The 22,841-nt window shown below is 41.8% G+C and overlaps 1 protein-coding gene across 4 annotated transcripts in view; it reads right to left on the reverse strand.

The window, feature by feature from the left end:
- Positions 1 to 22,841, reverse strand: part of ATXN7L1 (ataxin 7 like 1) — a 166,194-nt gene that overhangs the window by 132,109 nt on the left and 11,244 nt on the right. Inside the window, exon 2 of one of the 4 annotated variants that reach the window (XM_034766486.1) lies at positions 4,304 to 4,434. The exons of the other annotated variants lie outside the window; for them this stretch is intronic. The gene's annotated coding sequence lies outside the window, so the exon portion shown is untranslated. The remainder of the gene's footprint in view (positions 1 to 4,303; positions 4,435 to 22,841) is intronic. 4 annotated transcript variants of the gene reach the window in all.

Here is a 22,841-nt window from a genome sequence, read left to right on the forward strand (position 1 = left end):
AGTTTCTCTCCATCTTTGTCAGTCCCTCTATTCTTCCTTCCCTGTAGCAACCCCCAATTCCCACCCTTTCAGGCTTTTCTTTTCCCCATTTTCCATTCTATCTGCTAAAGTGATCAACAAAGGAATAGTTAATATTTAATATTATCAAGTGTTTATCACTGGGCTTTAGCGCAGATGTTGCAGTGAGATTAGGAGACAGAATCATTGTTTCAGGCTCTGTGCAGATTCAGGCCAACATCATGACTTCAGTTTATAGTTGGTTCATGTTTCAGAAGTTCTCTCTGCAGCTACCAAGGCTCGAAACTTACTTTTTAAAAAATGAAAGCTGATATTCCACACGAACTGAATGTGTCTAGTGGGCCAAAAATACATAATTCAGGACAGATCTAGCCCACAGGTCATATGTTTGACACCCCGGTCTAGTTTGAGAACCACTGGTATATATTATACGTACACAGTCGTCTAGAGTTCTGTTATTGTACTGTATATTTTTCTCTAATTGTTTTCAGATAAAAGTTCAGCTCTTATGCTCTCTTTAGCTAAATGGCTGTAGCGATGTCTCTACACCAAACCTTTAAAAATAATCCTGCCAAGTAGGAAAGATGTCAGTACAAAGGGGCAAAACTGAGAACCTCAAAATATAGCTTTCCTTGTGAGAGACGCAAGGGCACAATCTAAGCACAATTAAAATCAACTGAAGTATTTCCATTGACTTCAGTGAGAGGCTCTAAGTGAGTGGGTCCGTGACCAAATTCATTTCTTAGTCTTTGCCAGAGAAGTATAAATGACTACCTCTGACAAAAAGGCTTCTGTACTCCAGCTTCCCAACTATACTAGGGTTCATAATAAACATTTTGTATTACATTCATCTCAGCAGAACATGCAGAAATAAGAGAACAGCCTTCTAGAAATAAACATACCTTTGAATGTTCTATCTGGCAATCAAAATGAGCAGTGATCAAAACCATTAATTTATACTGTGTCAACAGATTCAGAAAGGCAGTGTCACGCATTTTAAATAATTATTTTTACTAACATCTTCGATTACACAACTGATTTTTTTTAACGCTAGCTTCCTTATTACTATTTACTTTCTTACATTCTATTTAACTTGGACAGTGAAACTAGACTGGTTAAGTTTCACTTTCTGGTTCCCATGCAGGACCGCAGTCTTGATGTGTATCCCTCAATTAATGATCCTTCTTCTGTTTTGGCTCTCATGAGTAGAGGTGATGCTACCAAGCCAGCAACAGGACTGCCATAGCAACTTAAAATATAGTACACACATTGTTGGGAGCCTGTGTTGGTGTCCATGCCTGCTAATTCGCATTTGCTTTTTGGACTTTGTAGTCTGCAGGTGAATTCCCGTGAGACAAATATCAAAGTTTTGTGGTAGCCGTGTTAGTCTGTATCAGCAAAAAAAAAAAAGGAGGAGTCCTCGTGGCACCTTAGAGACTAACAAATTTATTTGGTCATAAGCTTTCATGGGCTAGAACCCACTTCATCAGATGTATGAAGTAAAAAATACAGGAGCAGGTATAAATACATGAAAGGATGGGGGTTGCTTTACCAAGTGTTAGGTCAGTTTAACGAGATAAATCAATTAACAGCAGGATACCAAGAACTGGAATTAATTTGCAAACTAGATACCATCAGATTAGGCCTGAATAAAGACTGGGAGTGGTTGGGTCATTACAAAACCTAAACTTAATTTCCCCAATACTAATTTCTCCCTCCTGTTACTCACACCTTCTTGTCAACTGTCTGTAATGGGCCACTCTCTTACCACTTCAAAAGTTACTTTTCCTCCCTTGGTATCCTGCTGTTACCTGTCACTAGCAGGACCAAGTACTGATTTTGCCCCAAATCCCTAAGTGGCCCCCTCAAGGATTGAATTTACAACCCTGGGTTTAGCAGGCCAATGCTCAAACCACTGAGCTATCCCTCCCCCTGACACCTCAGATTTCGAAGATCTTTAGCCTGAACTAAGAACCTGCAGGTCAGACATTCACTGCAGCCCCATCTCACTGTCCTGGGTGGTAACGGAGAACCAAGAGAGGGTTGGCCACCCACCCTTTATACATTCATATAAGAGCATGAGGCGATATGGGGCATGCGTGACCCCGGACATTGCTAATCAAAATCCAGTCTTGTGTGCATGATGTGCACATGAATCTACAGTGGAATCCCTGCTCAAAGAAGAAACTATACCTACAAAACAGTGATATATTTTTCCCTAAGAGACAATTCAGGATTTTAATTTTTTTTAAATTGTAATTAAAAGAGCAAAGTTTCATCTTTAAACAGGTATCGAAAACAAAAGAAATTCTATTCTACAGGAAACATGAGCCTTTTTCACATTAAATCAATTCATGCAAATGATCTTTGGAATGCTTCTAAATACTGTATTGCAAGTCTGTTGATAGTTTGGAAAGGCCAAAACAGGCTATATGAGAAGCAATGGAAGAGGCTGAGAAGGGAGGGAGAGAATCAGACTGACTTGAGAAACTCATTTGACTGGCTGAAGGGGTGTGGATAGGTAGTACAAACCTTTGTCAGTGTTCTCTCCTATGCCATAGTAGCCCTAGGTTTTAAGAAATAAGCACATACTAATGATGCAGGTGTAGTATTACTGTGTCCCAAACAATCAAGGATTTTCTACACGGACCTTCTTGGAACAGGAAGCTCTGTTAACACATGCATTTATGAGAAATCCATTTATGGAAAAACATTCTAAAATGAGACAATTCACTTTTCTCTTGTGAATATTGTATCAAAAAGCATAGTACATAACCATCACCTACTGTACAGACTATTGGTGATCCTCCTTTCATCAAGTTTCCCATTTCCTAAAACTGCAGCTGTTAGGTAGGTTAAACATCTGAAAGGCTGATATTTCCAAACTTTACTGATGTTTTCCAGTTCATCCCTGTTTTCCACTAGATAACCCTGCAGAAGTCTCTGCTGGGATAATGGAGTGGTGAGCATTTAGTTAACTGGCTGGCATAGGCAACTTTCTGTTTTGTTAAATCCACAATTTACACATTGCAGTGATTATATTCCAGTAGAAATATTGCAAGTATGTCACGTCTCTTACTCTCGTTTGTCAAATTAATACAAATTGATTAAAATGTTACACTTATGTTGACTCTTAAGTCAACCAACCTTCCTAGAATCATAGAATATCAAGGTTGGAAGGGATCTCAGGGGGTCATCTAGTCCAACCCCCTGCTCAAAGCAGGACCAATCCCCAACTAAATAATCCCAGCTAGGGCTTTGTCAAGCCTGATCTTAAAAACCTAAGGAGAGAACCTGAGCGCAGAAAATGTGCCACTACTTCTTATGCTATGTACAGAGCTGCAAGTGAATAACTGACTTTTAAGCAATCAGACAAGACATGGACAGCATTCACAAACTAGCTTGGGAAGCTACATTAATATTTCAGAGAAAAATAATGGTCTTTGGGCAATGGAATAGTATTCAAGATCTGGGTTCTGTTGCTGGTTCTGTCACAGAATTTTTGAGTGACCTGGAGGAAATCTTTCTGTGCTCCCATACCCCATCTCTAAAATGGAGATAACACTTTCTTTTGTATGCCTTACCTATTTAGATGGTAGCTTTTTCACTATTCTCTTACCATGTATCTGTACAATATCTAGCACAATGGGGCCTTGATCTAACTGGGACCTCTAAGACTTACTATAATATAAATACATAATTTACAGCAATTCGTATATGTTGAAAAAGATGACTATGATGCTATCACAAAGATCTAATAAAGAAATCCTTCCTAACTGTCCTCACATCAACAACTTCTAGTCTAGGAGGCAGACACAGTTGAGAAGAAACATTATCTTCAGCTGAGCATAGGCTCCTTCTTAAAGAAAGGTAATCTTCTATAAATATGTAAAAAAAATCCTCAATCCCACAACAACATAATAAAAGATGAACAACCTCTTCTTTCTTTTGAATGTCAAGTTTAATAAAACACAAAATTTTCATGGATTTCTATCCTAATGTCTTTAAGATGTTCTCTATCAAGATGACAACTAAACTAGGTTCTGAAATGACTTCTTTTCAAAGAGAATGTTCCTGGGACAATAGCTAATGCCTGCAATCTCCCAATTCTTCTAGCAAAGAAAATTACTAATAAAAGACACCTTCTAGAAAAAGAAATATCCTCACCTTACATCTGTGAGTTTGGAAAATGCTAAGCATGCTCATGCTCTCCTATATAGAAAGAGCCTGTAAATCCATGAGTGTTCCCACTTCAGTAAGCGTTATTATGGATTCCTTTACTTACTGCTGTCAGAATATCCAATACTGCAGAAGAAAGCCAGTATTTCCTTATATTCCACCACTCGGCCATCAGGCAATTCATAGAAAATTCAATTTAGTTTGTCCTCTTCTTTTATCGTTAGATATGGACTAAATCTGAAAGAAGAGAAAATGATTCCGCTACTGCTGCCTAATCAGGAAAATCTCTTTTCTCCCCCAAGCCAGTACAGGATGACAACATCCTCAATCTTTCCCACCTTATCTACCTCATTCCAAATTCTGCCAGAGTAGGAGAAATTGGGGAGAGGGAAAATATAAAGAGATCTTCATCCAGCAATGGTTCAAAATAACAACCTCCCCCAAATTCCCAAAGAATACAGAGGGATCTTTTTCCAAAGAAAGCTGAGCATTTGAAAATTTTGTTGGCATGAAAAAAACAAACTTACATTTTTTATTTAAAAAGACTGCTGGTAAACACTGTGGAAAGAAAGCAAAGAGTTTTTGATCTCTATACTCATTTATTTTACCATGATATTCAAGCAGCAAAGCAGCTCTTTATACAAAATACCTAATTCCTCCCTTTCTCAGGTGTGCTGGACATTTTAATGATTAAGTTACTATCTCCATAAGAGAAATAACTTAATGAGTCTTATTTAAAATGTGATTATCCCACTTGCAAAAATCAGGATAAAATATCTAGTAAAATTATGAATTTTATAATGGGATATAAAACTTTTCACCTTTAGGTAGGCACTTTAAACCCAACGACTAACAACTGTTATCATGCAATAGATGTTTGGTGGCTTATATGAAATGATTTAATTGTCTAAGTCAAGTTCCCATAGGACAAGTTTCCACATCCTAAAAAGACACTACCACAACTGACTGTAACACACTATTATTGATAGCCTTATATATGGACTGAGCAGACCTGGAAACTGAGCTATTCACACACCCAGAGGTGAATCCTCCAGGTTAGAGTTGAGGTACACTGAAAGGGAGTATGTGTTAATTTGTATACTGTATATTACCTGTTCCACAGAGAACTTCAGTCTCTGGGGCTGTCAGCCTTTCAGAAGCAAAAAATCACATGCACATAAGTTAAAAAGCAGCCATAACCTTGGCTAAAAGAGCAATTTGCATCTCAAAGCAACTGGAGATGCTTTCTGGAACTGTATTAGTCCTGACATTTGTAACACGTATTTCATACACCAGCCAAGTGATGAGGTTTAAAAAAAAAAAAAAAAAATTCAAGAAAATAAAAGAAAAGAGCAGACGAAGGGAAACACATGACTGTGTTAAGAGGCCCATCTCCAAATTCAATGTCAAACTCCCTCGGTATTGACCTCCTGTCTTTCCCCACCCCAAGACTTTCCATAGGTGAGGGGGGTACTCCTTCCTTGCTCCATTGCTTTGGAACTCTTCCCCCTCTCCCCCAGAGACAAAGTGTCTTCAGATCTTGCTTCAAAAATCTTCCTCTTCTCTAAAATGTGACCATGATTAACTCTTATGTGCCCATTCATTCTTTACTAATAGCCACACACTGTATAAAAGTGTTTATACTACTAATTATCTAAAGTACAATGTCTTGCATGCTAGTTCATTCCCTCCCACTCATCTCTGGGCCTTTTCATGTTGCCCTCTAAATACGGAGCACACTTCAGAAGTGACTTCCTGATCCCAAGTGCTTAGCTACTGCTTATCCTTTCAGTCTCTCCTAAAATATCACTTTCAGCTGGCCTTCCAACAGAAGCTCTCCTCTCTTCCCTGCAATGAAATATAATTTTACAACATACTTTAAAAGAATCCTGAAACTACAAGAAGCACAGAAACACTCTACACCACAACTTCTTTACAACCATTCCCACCCTTTCCTTTCTTCATAAATTGTTAAACTAAGGTCCCAACGCTGCAATACACGGCGCATGGACAAATCACACAAGTGCCTGTTTGTGTTCAATAAATTACAGGATTGGGACCTTCGAATTAAAACTCTTTGGAATAGGGACGTTCTTGTATTAGTCCACAAAATACTATGTCAACATATTTTTGGTGCACAAAACACAATGTGCACCATAGTTTTTACATACACGCGAAGGCATCTCTAGAGGAATTTACATGCCACGTTAGATAAGTACTGTTCCATTTTACTTCTCGTTATTAAAAAAGAGATACTTCATATAAAAGTGATATATACACAAAAACGTATTGAATGTAATAAAGTAACCCTTGAAATACCTAGATCTCATATGGATACTGACCAATATCACATATATTTTACAAGCACACACAATGTTGCTTTTCAGCAGAATAAAGAACCCCGACACTGGAAAGAGTAGCTATTGCACTTAGAAAATTCTTATCAAATCATCTAGTCCCCGTTTCCCCCAGCAAAGGAGTTCATATAGTACATCCTTTAGTGCTTTGTTTAGTCTAATGTTAGGGTGGTTTAAGTGACACACTTTCCACTACTTCCATAAGGAGATCTCTCATCACTTACACAGTCCGAGATCTGTATCAGGATGTTCCCCCAATTTCCCTCCACCATACATAGCCTAAATATTTCTTTATTACTTAAATTAGCCATTATTCTTAATTACATAGTGCATCACTGTCAGTAATTCTGCTCCCTCCTGGATGTTAACACCTTCCAAATATATGCAAATTTATGCCCTCCCATCCCAGTTAATAGTTTAAACAAGCTATGGTAGGTAGTTTCCAGTAAATCAATCCCTCCAGTCCCTTGGGGTCATTTTAGTCTCTCTTCAAACTTACACTAATTAGTTAAATCCATCTGGTACAAAGATGTCCACAACAGTTGGATATTGCCAACGTGATTTTATATAAAACACATACAAATAAAGCCCTTCTACACTTTAGTGTATGCCTCTCCTGCAGTCTCCATGTATTGCTTGTATTCTTAGATCCTGATTCTATAAAGACTTATGCATGGGCTTAATTTAATGCTAAACACTGAACTCTGTGTTCACGTGTCTGCATTTTGAGCCTTAGATTTCAAGTACTTCATGGTTTTCCTTAGTGTTTATACAGCACTTAACACAATGCAGTCCCAAGCCTGAGTAAGTCTATGGGTGCCCCTGCAATACAAACAACAAATGTGAGAAGCTGGCAGGTTTTAGTTAAGATTATATTTTTTCCCTCTTTGGAAAAATATTACCGTTGCCCCCTAATGTTTTTCAGCTTGAAATTAAAATGTGTATTTTTGTTTGTTTGTTTACTTCCTTTGTCACATACCAATATAACAGCATCTGTTCAAAGTCTAAACTGTACTGTTTACTTCACTGTAAAGGCATTATACAAATAAGGAATAAAATTAGTAATAGTTAGCTTGCTAATGCAAAGCTAGTAGTGCTAATGCAAATAAAGGAGATTTATTTTCTCTTAAGCTCTTAAAAAAAAAAAAAAAACAAATAAGAGACATTAATTAAAATTCAAACAATATTTCCCACTAGATTGGAATGTCAAATATGGGATAAACTACTTGATGTTATCCAAGTGTCACTGCACAGAGCATAGGCTACAGGTGCTGAAGACACACTCTACCAAAAAGATTAATCCAATAGGGCCTCACACAGCAGTTGAATATTCAGTTTGTGTTATGAATGCAAAACCACTCTTACACCCATGATGACTTTCACCCTTAATACTCAACAGATACACAAACTTTACAGATCTTCGTGAATTAATGACTACAAGTTTCAGATTGTCTTTGGTTCTAAGAATATATACACCACCATACAACAGCTGTTGTGTTCTGAGAAGAGAAGTTTGCTCCCCAAAGAATAAGTACATACATCAGATACCAAAGCAGCTAAAAGTCTGACCGAATAAGCACACCTTTCAAATTCTGGCTGTACAATAAGGTTTATACACCGTCTCTTATTCTCAATAGTCTAAATGCCATTCATAATCTACAGCGCCTCCAAATGCATGACCAGAGTTTGCCTGCTCCAAAATGTAAGGGCAAGTTGCATTCACACACTTATTTTCCCCATTTTGCTCTCATTTGTGCTATTAACTAAGCTACAGACATCAACAACCATATGAAGAGAAGTAAATGACTCAGACTACAACTCTGCAAAAACAGAGTGCTCATCCTGGAAGGAACTTCATCCTGCATGGATAAGATTAATTCATTTTTAGACATGAGTAGGTATAGCATCAACTCAAAAGATGTGTAAAGTCAGGGGGAAAACGGACACATTTTTCTTAATAATAAAAGAGCTTTTTATTAGCTAAGAAAGATTAAAGAATTATCATAAGGGTATTTTTCTCCCTGAACTACTTGTGAACATCCACCTTGAAGACTCAGAACATGTTACAAGTCAGTTTGAGCAAGCTTCCTTACCTAGTAATGCTGAGGAAGCAAGAGGAAGAAAAGGAAATAAACTTGAAAACACAGATATGTCCTACTTGTTTAAATCAGAATAAAACGTTCTGTATTTGTTATGCTGAAGGGTATGTATTTCTAACACATTCCACACAAATCACCAGTTTAGTATAATCATTTAGACCAGAGGATTGTTCCTTTTAAAAAACATACTAACATGTAATAAAGAGTGTTTTTACTGTAGGGAAGAAGTAGCTTTTGACAATTAGCTTAATACTCAATTACATTATTATTTTATTTGAATTTCTAGCCTGCCATATTTTGTCAAACACATCAAACGACTTTCCTGACACTCACCTATACAATTCTTGCCATTTTATTTAACACACAAAGAACTGCACAACAGTTTCATTTTCACATTCTCAAATCAATAACAGAGAGCAATGGAAAAACTAGTTACCTTTTTTTTTTTTTTGATGTTTCACAATTTTACCTTACACATATATACGACTGCTGCAAGTGAGCTTGCAACCACACACAGTGTTTTTGCATAACATTGTTTTTGTTTTCTGCTCTGTTATGGCACAAGTGACATATTACAGTCACTTCAGGATGGGTTTTATGTGTTATAAAACTGTCAACTTCATTACTAATAATAAGAACATAAAAATGGAATACTGGGTCAGACCAATATCCTGTCTTCTGATGCTTCTGTTCATTCCCTCTGAACAGGGCAATGATAGAGTGAACCATCCCCAGCTTCTGGTACTTAGAGGCTAAGGATACCCAGCACGAGTTTGCATCCCTGACCATCATGGCTGATAGCCATTCATGGACCTATCCTACACAAATGTATCTAATACTTATAGTCATACTTTTGACCTTCACAATATCCCTTGGCAATGAATTCCACAGGTTGACTGTGCGTTCAGTGAAGAAGTACTTCCTTATGTTTGTTTTAAACCTGCTGCCTATTAATTTCATTGGGTGACCCCTGGTTCTTGTGTTATGTGAAGGGATAACTAACACTTTCTTATTCACTTTCTCCATACCATTCATGATTTTATAGACCTCTATCATATCTCCCCTTAGCTGCCACTTTTGTAAACGGAACAATCCCCATATTTTTACTCTCTCCTTGTATGGAAGCTATTCCATACTCCTAATCATTTTGGATGCCCTTCTCTGTACCTTCCCCAATTCTAATATATATATTTTGAGATGGGGTGACCAGAACTGTATCACAGGCTTAAATAGCAGTCTTCTCCTTCCTCTTTGCTTTGGACAGGAGATTTGGTAGTTATGGTAGGTGAAAATTTGAACAATCCATTTAAATTTTCCAAGCCTTCTAGACAGAATGTCTTTAAGCAAGGAAGTCTCTGAAAACCAGTGGATTTGCCTCAATCAGTGCTAATAGATTAAACAAACATTGTTAGCAATGGCCAAAGGAGGAGGAAGGTGCCTAAGCCCAGCTTTCATACTGAACAATGTGTTTGCTTTGTAAGTACACAAGAGTAACTTTTATTCTAGTAAGGTCTATTAGGGTGTTCAATATGAAGACTAAATGTGGGATTCAAGTGTCCACACTTCAAAACTGGGCTCACAGTTTTGGACTTCAAGGAAACCAAACTTTCTTTGTAGTTAACTTAACTGAACTCATTTCCCCTAAGGAAAATAGAATTTTTTTCCTTGAGGGAAAAATATGAAAAAAATATGTCTTTCACAACTAGTATTACTTAATAAGAGACCATAAACATTAAAAAGGCACTACTCATAGGTGTATAGTTATTGCACAGCATTACTACAGGGCAAAGTTAAGGTTATTTGGATGCCTTAACTGTGAATTTCCATACCTAAACATGTTTGAAATTCCCTTAAATTTAACCTTATCCCTAATTTCCTTCATATGCAATTTTGGGGGATAATTACAAATTCCTCTTATGTTTTTAAACCTTCAGATACCACTGTGCTCTCTCAACCTTAACTCCATTTTAACCTAGTTTTATGTCTGGGGATAACAGAGTGAAACAAATGTTTAGTTGTAAAATGAGAACCAAAACTTGCTAATTTCAATTGCAATTGCTTACACATTTTTTAAGTGGGAGAAATTTCGGGTTATTTTTCATATTTTTTCATTGGACAATATTATTGTGATTTCCAAAGCTAATTAGTGAATTTAGCCACACAATTCACAGTAATTTCAGTGGAGTTGCATGTGGTTAAATCCTGTAGTTGGTTTTGAAATCTCAACCTACAAACATAGCTATATATATTGAAAAGGTTTAGTTTTCGGTTAGAAGTGTAATGTACAGCAAGGAGAATGCGATCATGTTCCATCAATCAAACTCCACTTTAATAATTTTTTTTTATACCTATGGTGCAATTCAAAGTCAAAGTGAAACATCAAATGGAAAGGACTATCTCCCATATTCCCAACTAGTTCATACAGGTTTAATACAAGTAGGAAGTTCAACAGCGATAAAGTCACTCTACCATAAACTAAACTATAATGACACCTCCCCTTGCCAGAAAAAGAGGTTTACATTACTGGCAACTTTTTCACGTAAGAAATGTGGTAGGCATTAATGCCCAATTGTTCATTATCAAAATACATCTGAATTCTTACTAAAATAATGCTCTCGCTCGTTCTCTCTCACAGCTGGCTTGGAATCATTGTTTACATTCCAAGATAATTTACAAGCAATTTAAAACTGGATGTTTCAATAACCTTACAAGGACCTTTTTTTGGAAACAGAGCTTTACAAAATATGAAACTTATTGCAAAACTGTTGAAGTTATGAGTGAAGTCATATCTGCTAAAATTCTATCAGAGAGCAAGCTGTAGAAAAAAGATTTCAAGCATTTTTCCCCCCCCCCATTATTGTAAGAAGTATTCTTTCAATTCTAATACTAAGTTTGATTTCACATGCTAGATTCAAATCACTCTATTTCACCATACTTACAGAATGCAAACATGGAGACATAATCTAATAATTTGATGATTGGAGCAGTATGATTCCATCATGACAATTGCACAAAAGGGTACAGATCTTCTAAGTGAGGTACACCCATATAATGTCATTGGGAGTCGTACAATTAACAGGAATTGAACTATTAAGTCCCCAAACTTGAATTTGAAAATTTGTTCCCATTTTTAAATGAAAAAAACCCTAAACCATTAAAAAAAAAAGAGTCGTTGGCAAGGAGGCAAGTGAGGTGGCTCATTATAGGCCTGATCCTGTATTCACTGGAATCAGTAAGAGTGTTGCCATCTATTTCAATAGGTACAGGAACAGCCTTAATGGGAAGGAACGCACACATATGTAAGATTATCTTGTATGACTGTTTTATAGGCTGTGAAAGGCTCCCCAATGAAGTGAAATGCTTTTAGGCTCTTGGAGAAGCAAAAATTGGATATTTGGAAAAAATAATGAAAATCAAATCAGATGTGCAGGTTGTCTATGCGTCAAAATCAACTTCACTGGTGAACCAGACACAAGCAGAACTCTTATCTGCAAAGCAGACTGTGGAGGGAGAAATGGGAAACATCTCATCAGCAGAAAGTAAAATAAAAGAAATATAGCAAAGCATTAAACTGATAACCTGCAAACCTCTCTAGTTAGGCTGCTGCCAATCCTACTGAATACTGTCCCCATTTCCCATACCTGTTTGTATTGTATCAGGTTATCTCGTCTTACATTTAGAATGTAAGCTCTCTGGGGCAGATAGTCTTTTTGTTCTGTGTTTGTACAGCACCTAGCACAAGTGGTGTCACATTCCTTGACTAGGGCCCTTAGGCGCTATGGTAACACAAATCATGATAATAGTAAGATCTGTGTTTGCCTTGACAGCAGCAAGAGTGCAGCTAGAAGCTGTTGGGAGTGGCACACACATAGTTGCACCAGACTCCAGGACAGCATATTTCTGGACTTATGAGACGGACAGGGGTGTGAAAAGGAGGATGGTGGGATAGGGCAAAGAAAGTGACAGGGGAGCGGGTAACTGAGGGGACCAAATAAGCAAGGACCAAATAAGAGAAGAGATTCTGTCAGAACTGAATACAGAAGAGGGCTACACGGAGTGTGGGGGAAGAAGAGGATTGAGATCTGAAAACCAGCCTGTGACTAAACAGACTAGGTTTGAAAAGAAAATTCAAAATAGAATGAACAGGAGTAGGTGAACTAAAAAAGGAGAGGTTATTCACCTTGTACAGTAACTGTACAAGGTGCATGTCCCTACGGTTGCTCCACTTCAGGTGCGCTTGTGCCCCATGCGCCTTTGACTGGCAATTTTCAGGAGCAGTGAGCATTCTGACTGCAGATGCTCTTCAGAAATCCCCACGCCCTGCACCAAGGATATATACAGGTGCATGGGCAAACTGTTCTCAGTCCCTTCCCTACCGTGAACTCCCGCGAGACAGAACTCCAAAGCAGAAGAAAGAAGGGTGAGTAGTGGAGCACCTGGGAGGTTGCGGGGGGACACACCTCAAAGAACTCAAGTTACTGCACAAGGTGAATAACTTCTTCTGCTAGTAGTGTCCCAGGTCAGGTGACTCCCCTAAAGGAGGAGGGAGCTTTGGAGCTGGATCCAATACTGAAGAAAGGACTGCTATGCCAACAGCCATATCTGATCTAGTGGTATGTACCAGGGCGTAGTGTTTGGAAAAAGTGTGCACTGATTCCCAGGTTACCGCTTTGCAAATTTCAGCAACTGGTACATTTTTTAAATGATATCATTGAGGTTCCTTGGGATCTTGTAGAATGGGCTATTATATTTGAAGGGGATTGAACATTAACAGCCTGATAGCAAGCAAGAATATTTTAGGTATGAACTTGGGTTATGGACATAACTATACCTTATATTTGAAAAAAACAGTGAAGAGGAGAGGGGGAGGAATCAGCCACCAGTGCTCCTAATTCCCCAAATCTGTGGAAAGAAGTGAAGGCCAATAAGAGTGTCTTTTCATAGATAAATGCAGCAGAGAACACTTAGCTCGCAGTTCAAGTGGAAGTGGAAGTGTCATGTGACTATTAAGGACCAAGATCAAATCCCATATGGGAGTAGACTCTCTCATTTACAAGAAAAGGTTAACCTATCCCTTGATGAATACTGCCATTGTGGGATAAGCAAAGACTGAGAATCCCTACACAAGGGAATGAAACGATGTAATTGCCACCAAATGAACTCCAACAATCTCAGAGAAAAATCAGAATTCTTTAAATCCAAAAGTACTGCAGAAAGGGAAGAATGAACAGGTGAAACAGCCACTGGATACAACAATGATGAAATCTCTTCCACTTTTAAAAGGTAAATATTTATAGCAGAGATCTTTCTCCTGTTTTATAGGACCTATTGTACCACTGTCGAACAGGAAACATCTATCCCCAAGAACTACTGAGGAACCAAGTATGCATCCTAAACGTCAAGAGCTGCAAACCAATCCCTGGAATCTAATGCTGGAATTGTAGCTGCTAGAGTTAACATCCTGAATTTCTGTGATTTCATGAAGATGTTTCGAAGTCTCAGATTTAATATTGGTCTCCATTCCCTATTCTTTTTTGGAACTAGAAAATACTTGGAACAGAATCTCTCCTCCCTGTGCTGGACTGGAACTGGTTCTGTGGTCCCTATGCATAGTAAAGAGATTACTTCTTATCTTAGCAAACGGTTGTAAGATGGGCTCTTGTAAAACAACCGGTAGAATGGATGAAGTAACCCGATGTTATAACCTCCAAAACCCATTTATTGGATGTAATTTGCTCTCATGCAAAGCAAAAATGGGACATACCCTATCCACCTCCAAAATGAGGGAGGTGAATAGGGTGGTGCAGCTGAACATTCCCGAGGTTGGGATGTGCCAGACTCTTAATCAAATCCTCATCAACATGTCCATTTTGATGAAGAGGACTAGGTGGGGGAAGTTGTCATGGCAGGAGGTCTCTTCTTTTGATATATCAGTCTCATGTGATTCAGCATGTCTACAAAGGTTGGAGAACTGTACTAGATACGATCTCTGCAGTTGTGATCTGCTAAATTTTCTTTAACTTGCAGGTGTATATGTACACCAAGAAACCACAGTGGCCCCCAAATCCTTCAAGGTGTGCAAGGATTCATTGTTGGACTCACTGAAAAGTTTCAGTCTGTCAAAAGGAAGGTATTCTGGAACTCCCTAGGAAATCATGACAGCTGCAACCAAGATGCTCAAAGCATAGTGACAGAGTAGAGATGGAACGAGCTGCGGTGTCCACTGCATCTAGGGAGGCTTGCAACTTTATCCTTGCTAAGAGCTGATCCTCTGCTATGATGCCTGGAACTGTTCTTGGTATTCCAGGGGAAGATGATTAATAAAAGTGTTGAGTTTACTATAATTGACATCAGAGCCTGATAACACCCCATTCTAAACTGGAGAGTCATGAAAGAATAGCTTTTACGCCCAGAAGAGGTTGAGGTGCTTCTTGGTCTTTACCGTACAGTGTAGACTTAGTGTGGTATTGTCTACCAGGCACATTTACAGCCTCCACAACTAGACAGTTGGGTGGAGTGTGCAAAAATAAACTCAGAATTTTTTGCTAGGACATAGTACTTTCTAATTGGCTTGTGTAGGTGGTGAGGTGGTTGTACTTGGACAGAGTCTTATCAGGATCCAGTAGAGCCTCATTCACTGGTAAAGCTACTTGTCCAGAGGTTGTCTTGTGGAGGACGTCCAAGAGATTATGTAGCAACTCTTGGACCTCCTCGAGTGGGATCTGAAGCAAGTCAGCAATGCATTTTATCAGTTCATGAAACTGTCTAAAATCATCAGCGTAAGAAGGCAGAAGAGGCATCACAGCCTCATCTGTTGAAGATGAGGCGATAACAATATGTGTTGTGACCTCCTTGTCTGCTCTAGCCTCTTGCTCTTCAAACGACTCCTCCTGTGGTTGGTGCTGTTTAGGAGCAAGAGATGGAGCCTTCCATGATGATCCTCAAAGGTATAACTAGGAGCTCTTGAAAGCTGATGATGTGTCCCAGTATGGTCATGGATGGGGGCATAAGACAGAGGGGGAGGCATCCAGTGCTGGTCATACCAGTGAGAATGGCACAAGATTGTCCTGCTCTTGGGGCTTCTTTTTCAGTTAAGCAGTCAGGAGAGAAGTAGTGGATCCCTGCACTCAGGGCCGGCTTGAGGCCGATTCAGCCGATTCGGCTGAATTGGGCCCCGCGCCAAGAGGGCCCCACGCTGCAGCTGTCCACCCCGCCCCCAGCTCACTTCCCCGGCCCCTCCTCCCCTCCCCTGAACGCCCCGCCCCCTCCCCTGCTTCCCGTGAATCTCTGATTCGCGGGAAGTCTGAAAAGAAGCAGGGGTGGGCCGGCAGCACAAGGTAAGCTGGGGTGGGGGTTGGGGGGGGGGGGCGCGAGAAGGGCTCCGGGGAGGCGCGGCCCGTTCCCGCAGGCCCCAGCAGCTCTGGCCCGGCCCGGTCCCTGCGGCTCGGCTCCGTCCTGGTCCCCGCGGCGCGGCTCGGGTCTCTCCCCCCGTCCCCCCCGTGGCGCGGCGCGATTCCTGGGGGTGGGGCTTGCAACTAGCCCCGCCCCCAGGAATCGGGCCCCGCTCTTGCTAAAGCCGGCCCTGCCTGCACAGATATCTATGATTCTATCTGAGAATCTGAAGAGGAGTCTTCAGCATAGGTCAGAGGCGGAGCAGACACTGGAGGTAAGGATGGCTGTCCCCCTGGTGCAGATGATACCACAGAACCCGAAGGTACTGGAGAAAGGCAAGGTCTCAGAGACCCTGCAGATCTCAGTACCTATAGCAATTCGGAGACTCCAGCTCAGCAGACACCAACAAGTCTTTGGGGAACCTAAACTCCTGTGATCTCAGATGAACCTTTGTCAGGACCAGATGAGGTTGCAGAGGATGTTGATTTTTTCGAGGCCATAGGCCTGCACAACATGCGGCCCAGGGGCCGCATGCGGCCCGCGTGGGCTCACTGTGTGGCCTGCAGGGATCAGTAGGTGGGGTCACTGTGCGGCCAGCGGGGGATGAGTAGGCAAGCGGCGGGTGAGGAGGGCTGCTGAGTAGGTGAGCGGGTGGGCAGTGGCGGGGAGTGAGTAGGCAAGCTGTGGGGGTAGGGGGCTGAGGAGGTGAGCGGGCGGGCAGTGGCAGGTGAGCTGGTGGGGGGGGCTGAGGAGGTGAGTGGGTGGGCAGTGGTGGGGGGTAAGTAGGTGAGCTGGGGGAGGGGGGCTGAGGAGGCGAGCGGCGAATTGGTGGCTGACCTGTTCTACTGATCTGGTCTGGCTCCCATCCCCTCTCCAAGGGTTGCAGCTGTCTGGAGGTGCCTGCCTTCCATGCCTACCTCATTCATTCAACAGGGCAATTGATTACAAAGTGGGGGGGGAGATCTTATTCTACTTCTAGCAAAAAGACATTTTTCTTTTACCTTAATTATACTACCTTCAGAGTCCACTATAACATATTACCGAGGTTCAATACTGCTGTTTCGACAGGGCGGCACTGGGGAAGGAGGGTTTGTTTCTGCGGGGCAGGCGGCGCTGGGCAGGTGGGGGGGTGTTTCGGCAGCGCTGGGGGGGGTTGTTTCTGTGGGGCGCGCGGCGCTGGGGGAGTTGTGTTTCGGGGCAGCTGGGTGGCACTGGGGGGGGGTCGGCGGGGCTGGGGGGGGGGTTGGCCCTCAGCTGTTTTCTTTGGAGTAATATGGCCCTCGCCGCTTTACGAGTTGTGCAGGACTCTAGTTCATAGCGCTGGTACCGAAGATGTTGACCTCAAATGTACTGATGTTGGAGCCTGGGTCATCTATTTAGGTACCAGAAGTGGTACTGAAAAGTCTACTGATGTTAAAGACATTCTAGAGACAGATCTTTCAGGGTCTTTGCTAGAGTGGTCATGCTTAGAAGGTACAGCGGACAACTTTGGTGCTGAGGTATGCTTGGCACCAGGGGTCTTTGAGGAGCTCCCAGTACCGGAGAAGCCTGGAGCCTCAGCAGTACTTTTCCCAGGACCCAAGGTCTCTGAGATGGTGACAAAGGCTTTTTTGAAGTAGGCATTCTGTAAGAAGATTCCAGACTCCTCCTCTTAGGCGCTTTACCAGTACCCTCTCCTGTGTTCTCATCCTGCAAACGACTTAGGCCAGTGGAATATGGAGATTGATGGTACACTGTGCTCACTCAGAGATCAACATATGTGGAGGATTGCAGGGGAGATATCTGGGCCCGGATCCAAGGCTGGCTGGAGGGAGCATTCCATGATGAGGAGCTTAAGTTTAATATGCCTTTTTTTTTTTTTTTTTGGAAGATCTGCTTTAAAAACACTGGGCCTGGTTCTCCACTGCCTTATACTTTATGTAGTCATTTATAGCAGCATAAAGTGAATGCAAAGCAGAGCATAAAATGCTTTCATTCTATTTTGGTACCATTTTACATCATCTTTGCACAAGTGTAACTGACTACATGCTGCAAGAAAAATTGAGAATAAAGTCAATTTTCTATGTTATTGTAAACATATTGAATATTGCAACTATAAATTACACTAAAGTTGTATTCATTTTTTTAGATATCCATCCTATGCGGACTCCACACAAAGGAATGCCATACAAAGCTCTGGGTGTCCTGGACATACTCGTCTACTCCTATTTACAACCCATAGGAGAAAGCATGACATAGTGATTAATACTACAGAAGTGGAAGTTGGGAGATGTGAGTTATGTTCTTGCTTCCACCACAGTCTTGCGATATGACTTTGAGCAAGTCATTTAGCCTCTCTATTCCTCTATCTGTAACATAATATTTAGGTATCTAGGTCACAAGGAGACTGTGAAGTCTTATTCACTAACAGTTTGCTAAATCCTCTGAGATCATCAGCTAGAAGGAGCTACAAAGGTATTAAACTATTATGTTTCATTGCATCTTACAGTAAACTGTATTGCTGGTTCTCCTAAATTAAACATATTTTAAAATAAAGATATACAGGTAGAATATATTTAATCCACGCATCTTTAGGAAAAAAATCTCCATACTCTGGGGATTTATTTTTAGTACAGCATTGTGGGGTATCATGCCTTTTTCCCCGTCCCCTTCTCTCCATTTATAATTAGCTTAGGTGACAATCCTAGAGGGGGTGGGGAATTTGCAGTAGCCCTAAGTGAAAGTTACAAGTACCTAGTCAGTTTCACAGGGGAAGCCCTCTATACACTGAGGCCCTGTCAGTAATCTCTAACTGACAACAGAGGTCAATCACAGGTCTCCCACTAGGGATGAAAAGAGTTTGGATGCTGGCACAGACAGGGACAAACCACTGACATTACCTGCAAAAGAAAGCTTTTGAGACCCTGGTGCTGAATGACATTAAAGCACTGGATCTCACTTAAAAGTAAGAGCAACTCGGAGGTTTGATATCTTTACCAAACCAAGTTTTACTCATCCATTATTTAATATATGTGCATTTTACTATAATACCAGTGAAAACTCCAAAAAGCTAGTGGTGGTAAGGGAGGAACAATACATGTAAATGGACATACTGGAGATTAAGCAAGGGTCTACAAATATTTCTTGTGTCTGGTACATACTAACATCATTCCATCCCCGTCGTTCAGCTGGCAAAAAATGCAAGCCTTCATGTAAATGCAATACACACAATTGCTACAAGAACACATTGCTGTAACAAAACCCACCTATCTATTCACTACGAATTGTGCCACAGCTTTAAAGGAACCGAAAGACTAATAAATTACAACAGCTTAATTCACTCCTGTAATTTTAAAAGCACACATAGCTAAAGGAAGGACAATATTCTTCAATGTATCATAGCTGAGGAGCAGCTTTCATTTGCCATAAATAAAGGTCTACAATTATCAAGTCAGACTGGAAAATTTTTCTGAAACCTTACAAAAAGAGAGCTTTTTAAAATCACTTACTGTTTCAGATGACAATGTCTTTACTTAAAGACAACAGATATCACATCATTATATGCAGTGTTCTAATAAATATTTTTAGGAAATGTGCTGTAAAGTTCATGGGTTTTCTGTATCTAAAAAAAAAATAAGTCAAAGATGTAACAATACCTTTCATCGTGCTTTTTTAACCTTTGTGAGTGCTGATCCACTACTTATAACCATGTCTCAATCTGCAAAACTGTATTTGCACGAAGCTTTACTGACAGTTCGTCAAGCAAGTGGATGTAAAACATGGCACAAGTGCTGCTTCTTCCATTCTCTGGGGGTGCTCAACCTCCACTCAGCCCCAGGCCCCGCACCCACTGCATTCCTTCTCCCAAGGCCCCACCCCATCCCACCTCTTCCCGCCGTCGCTCCGCCTCTTCCCCCAGCACACCCTATCCCTGCTCCTCCCTCCAACCCCCAATGTCTCCTGCACACCACAGAACAGCTGATAACTGTGAGCGGGAGGTGCTGGGAGGGAGGGAGAGGAGTTGATTGGTGGATCCACTAGCGGGTGGGAGGCGCTGCGGGGGGAGGGGCGGAGATGGCTGCCAGTAGGTACTAAGCACCCACTAATTTTTTTCTATGGGTGCTCCACCTCTGGAGCACCCATGGAGTCGGCACCTATGAAAGGTGGTCATGTTGAGGTGGGGAGCAGTGTTGCCAACTCTCACAATTTTATTGCAAGTCTTGCAATATTTGGTGTTTTTCTTAAAGCACCAGCTCCTGGAGGCAACTGATTACATGTGAAAAAGGGTTACCTACTCTACACTGATTGTAGTCCTTACACGTTATAGTCAGCATGGTTCCCACTGCAGATATGCATGTATCTTGAGCGTGAGACTGGATTTTTTTTTAAACTAGCAGTATCCATCGGGCTCCACATGCACCCTGTGCCTCTATGTACTCCTGTAAGAGGGCATGGGGGGGGGGGGAGGGGGAAACACACAAAGGAGGCAGGGCCAGTTTTAGGAAGTGCAGGGCCGATTTGAATACTCGGCGGTGGTCCGGGGCTTCAGCAGCACTTCGGCGTCGGGTCCTTCTCTCGCTCCGAGTCTTCCGCGGCACTGAAGACCTGGACCGCCGCCGGGTGAGTAAAAAATTAAAAAGGCGCCTAAGTTAGGTGCTCTTCTTTAGTGCATGGGGCCCAATTCGGGGGAATCGGCCTAAAGCCAGCCCTGAAAGGGGGGAATGACCCGCTGTCAGTTCCTGTTTGCTGCCAATGGCAGCAAAACAGAACATGGCAAGTGTCCAACAGTTCTTCACTATATAAGTAACCATCCTTTCTTTGAATGTGTGTCAGTGTGGCTCCCCATAGCTGACTGGCAAGCAGCATTCTCCCTGGATGGTGGGAATGTAGCTGTATCAGTCAGTCAAACAGAAACTGAAGTACTGTTCTCCTGAACTTGGCATCCGAACTGGCAACAAAAATTAGTGGATGCTCCATGTAGCTGACTTGGAGAACTCAAACTGGCACATTTCTGAAGAAGACGGATAATGCTGCCTACACCCTGGTAGAGCGTGCCTCGACATTCACAGGGACAGGCTCACCAGCCAGGTAACAGCAAGTGAAAATACATGGTGTGGTCAACTTCAAGATTCTTCACAATGAGACAGCTTGGCCTTTCAGTGTTCCAGATATGGCCACACAGAAGTGGAAGAGATCCTGAAAAGCTTGGTTCTGCTGAGATAATAGAGCAGGGCTCTATAGACATCCAAAAGTGTACAGCTTCTCCTCTTCTGTGTGGAGTGTGTCAGGATGACTGTTAAGGTGATGGATTAGTTCAGCTGAAATTCCGAGACCACATTAGGGAGCACTCAGCAGTGTGGTTCTATCACCACGTTGTCTTGTGGAAGAATGTATAAGGTGGCCCAACCATAAAAGATTGCAGCTTGCTGGCTCTCCATTCTGAGGCAATGGTCATGAGTAAACCCGTGACTAAAGCGTAGGCTTTTTTAGTAAAAGTCATGGACAGGTCACGGGCAGTAAACAAAAATTCACAGCCCATGACCTGTCCATGACTTTTACTATATAACCCTAACTAAAACTTGGGCGGGGGGCCGCGGGTGCTCGGGGGGTGGGGGGAGGGAGGCTGTCTGGGGACGCTGCAAGCGCTAGGGGAGTGGGCCAGGAACCCGCTGGTGCTGGGAGGGGTGGGAGAGGGGTGGCGGGACTGGTAGGGGTTCCGTGTGTCCCTGCAGCTCCTAGGCAAGAGGGGTCAGGGGGCTCCACACACTGCTCCCAACAAGCGTCGGCTGCACAGCTCCCATTGGCCAGGAACTGCAGCCAATGGGAGCTGCAGGGGCAGGGCCTGTGGGCGCAGGCAGGGTGCGGAGCCTCCCCGGCCCCTCCACCTAGGAGGAGCTGCAGGGCCATGCCAGTGGGAGCCCCTCACCCTGAGGTAAGTGCCCCCCGCACCTCCTAGCCCTCTCCCACACACCCAAACTGTCGCTGTTGGCCCAGGGGCTGCCTGGCTTGGGAAGCCCATGAGCCAGCACCAGCCACTACAGAAGTCACGGAAGTCACAGAAATCCGTGACTTCCGTGACCTCCATGATGAACTCACAGCCTTAGTCATATCTGCACACCATATACTGCTTTTGTCAGTTTTATCTGCATCTCAACTACACTGTAAGCTCCCTGAAATGGGGACCAAGTTCTCTTATTTGTTTATAAAATGACAAGCACATTTTGTTTATAAAATGACAAGCACATTGTTGGTATTATATATAAATAAAAAATACTTTTTGAAGGATTTTTAAAAGCTTATTTTTACAAAATCCAACTTTGGAACAAAGTTTGACCTGCCAGGACCTCTGAGGATTCACATTAGCACTATTTTGTCAAAAATGTTTGTGGAACCAGCAGCCACGAACTGTGGCAGGGATTTAGGAAGGAAAGAAACAAAAATAAAAATTGCAAAATGTAACTGGTGGTATTTTATCCCCTGTTCAGAGATGCAAAACAGGAAGTTTTTCTTTCTGGTGAACAAGTAACATCTGTGGGAGTTTTGAAAACTGCACTACATCTGTCAGAAGCTAAATACACACAACGCTTAGTAAGAAAAACTAGACAGTGTTTCTGATCCCCCCTAAAGACTGGTGGGATGACTAGTCAAAAAATATACAGAACAGATAATAAGAACTGTTAAGCAAGGATAGCAGATAAAGGTGAGCTATAGACCAATTAGCCTGACATCGATCAGGGGCAAAATAATAGGACAGTTATTCAGGACACTGTCAACAAAGAATTAGAAGCTGAAAATATAGCTAATACCTGTCAGCACT

Source organism: Trachemys scripta, chromosome 1, assembly GCF_013100865.1.
Source record: "Trachemys scripta elegans isolate TJP31775 chromosome 1, CAS_Tse_1.0, whole genome shotgun sequence".
Lineage (NCBI taxonomy): Eukaryota > Metazoa > Chordata > Testudines > Emydidae > Trachemys > Trachemys scripta.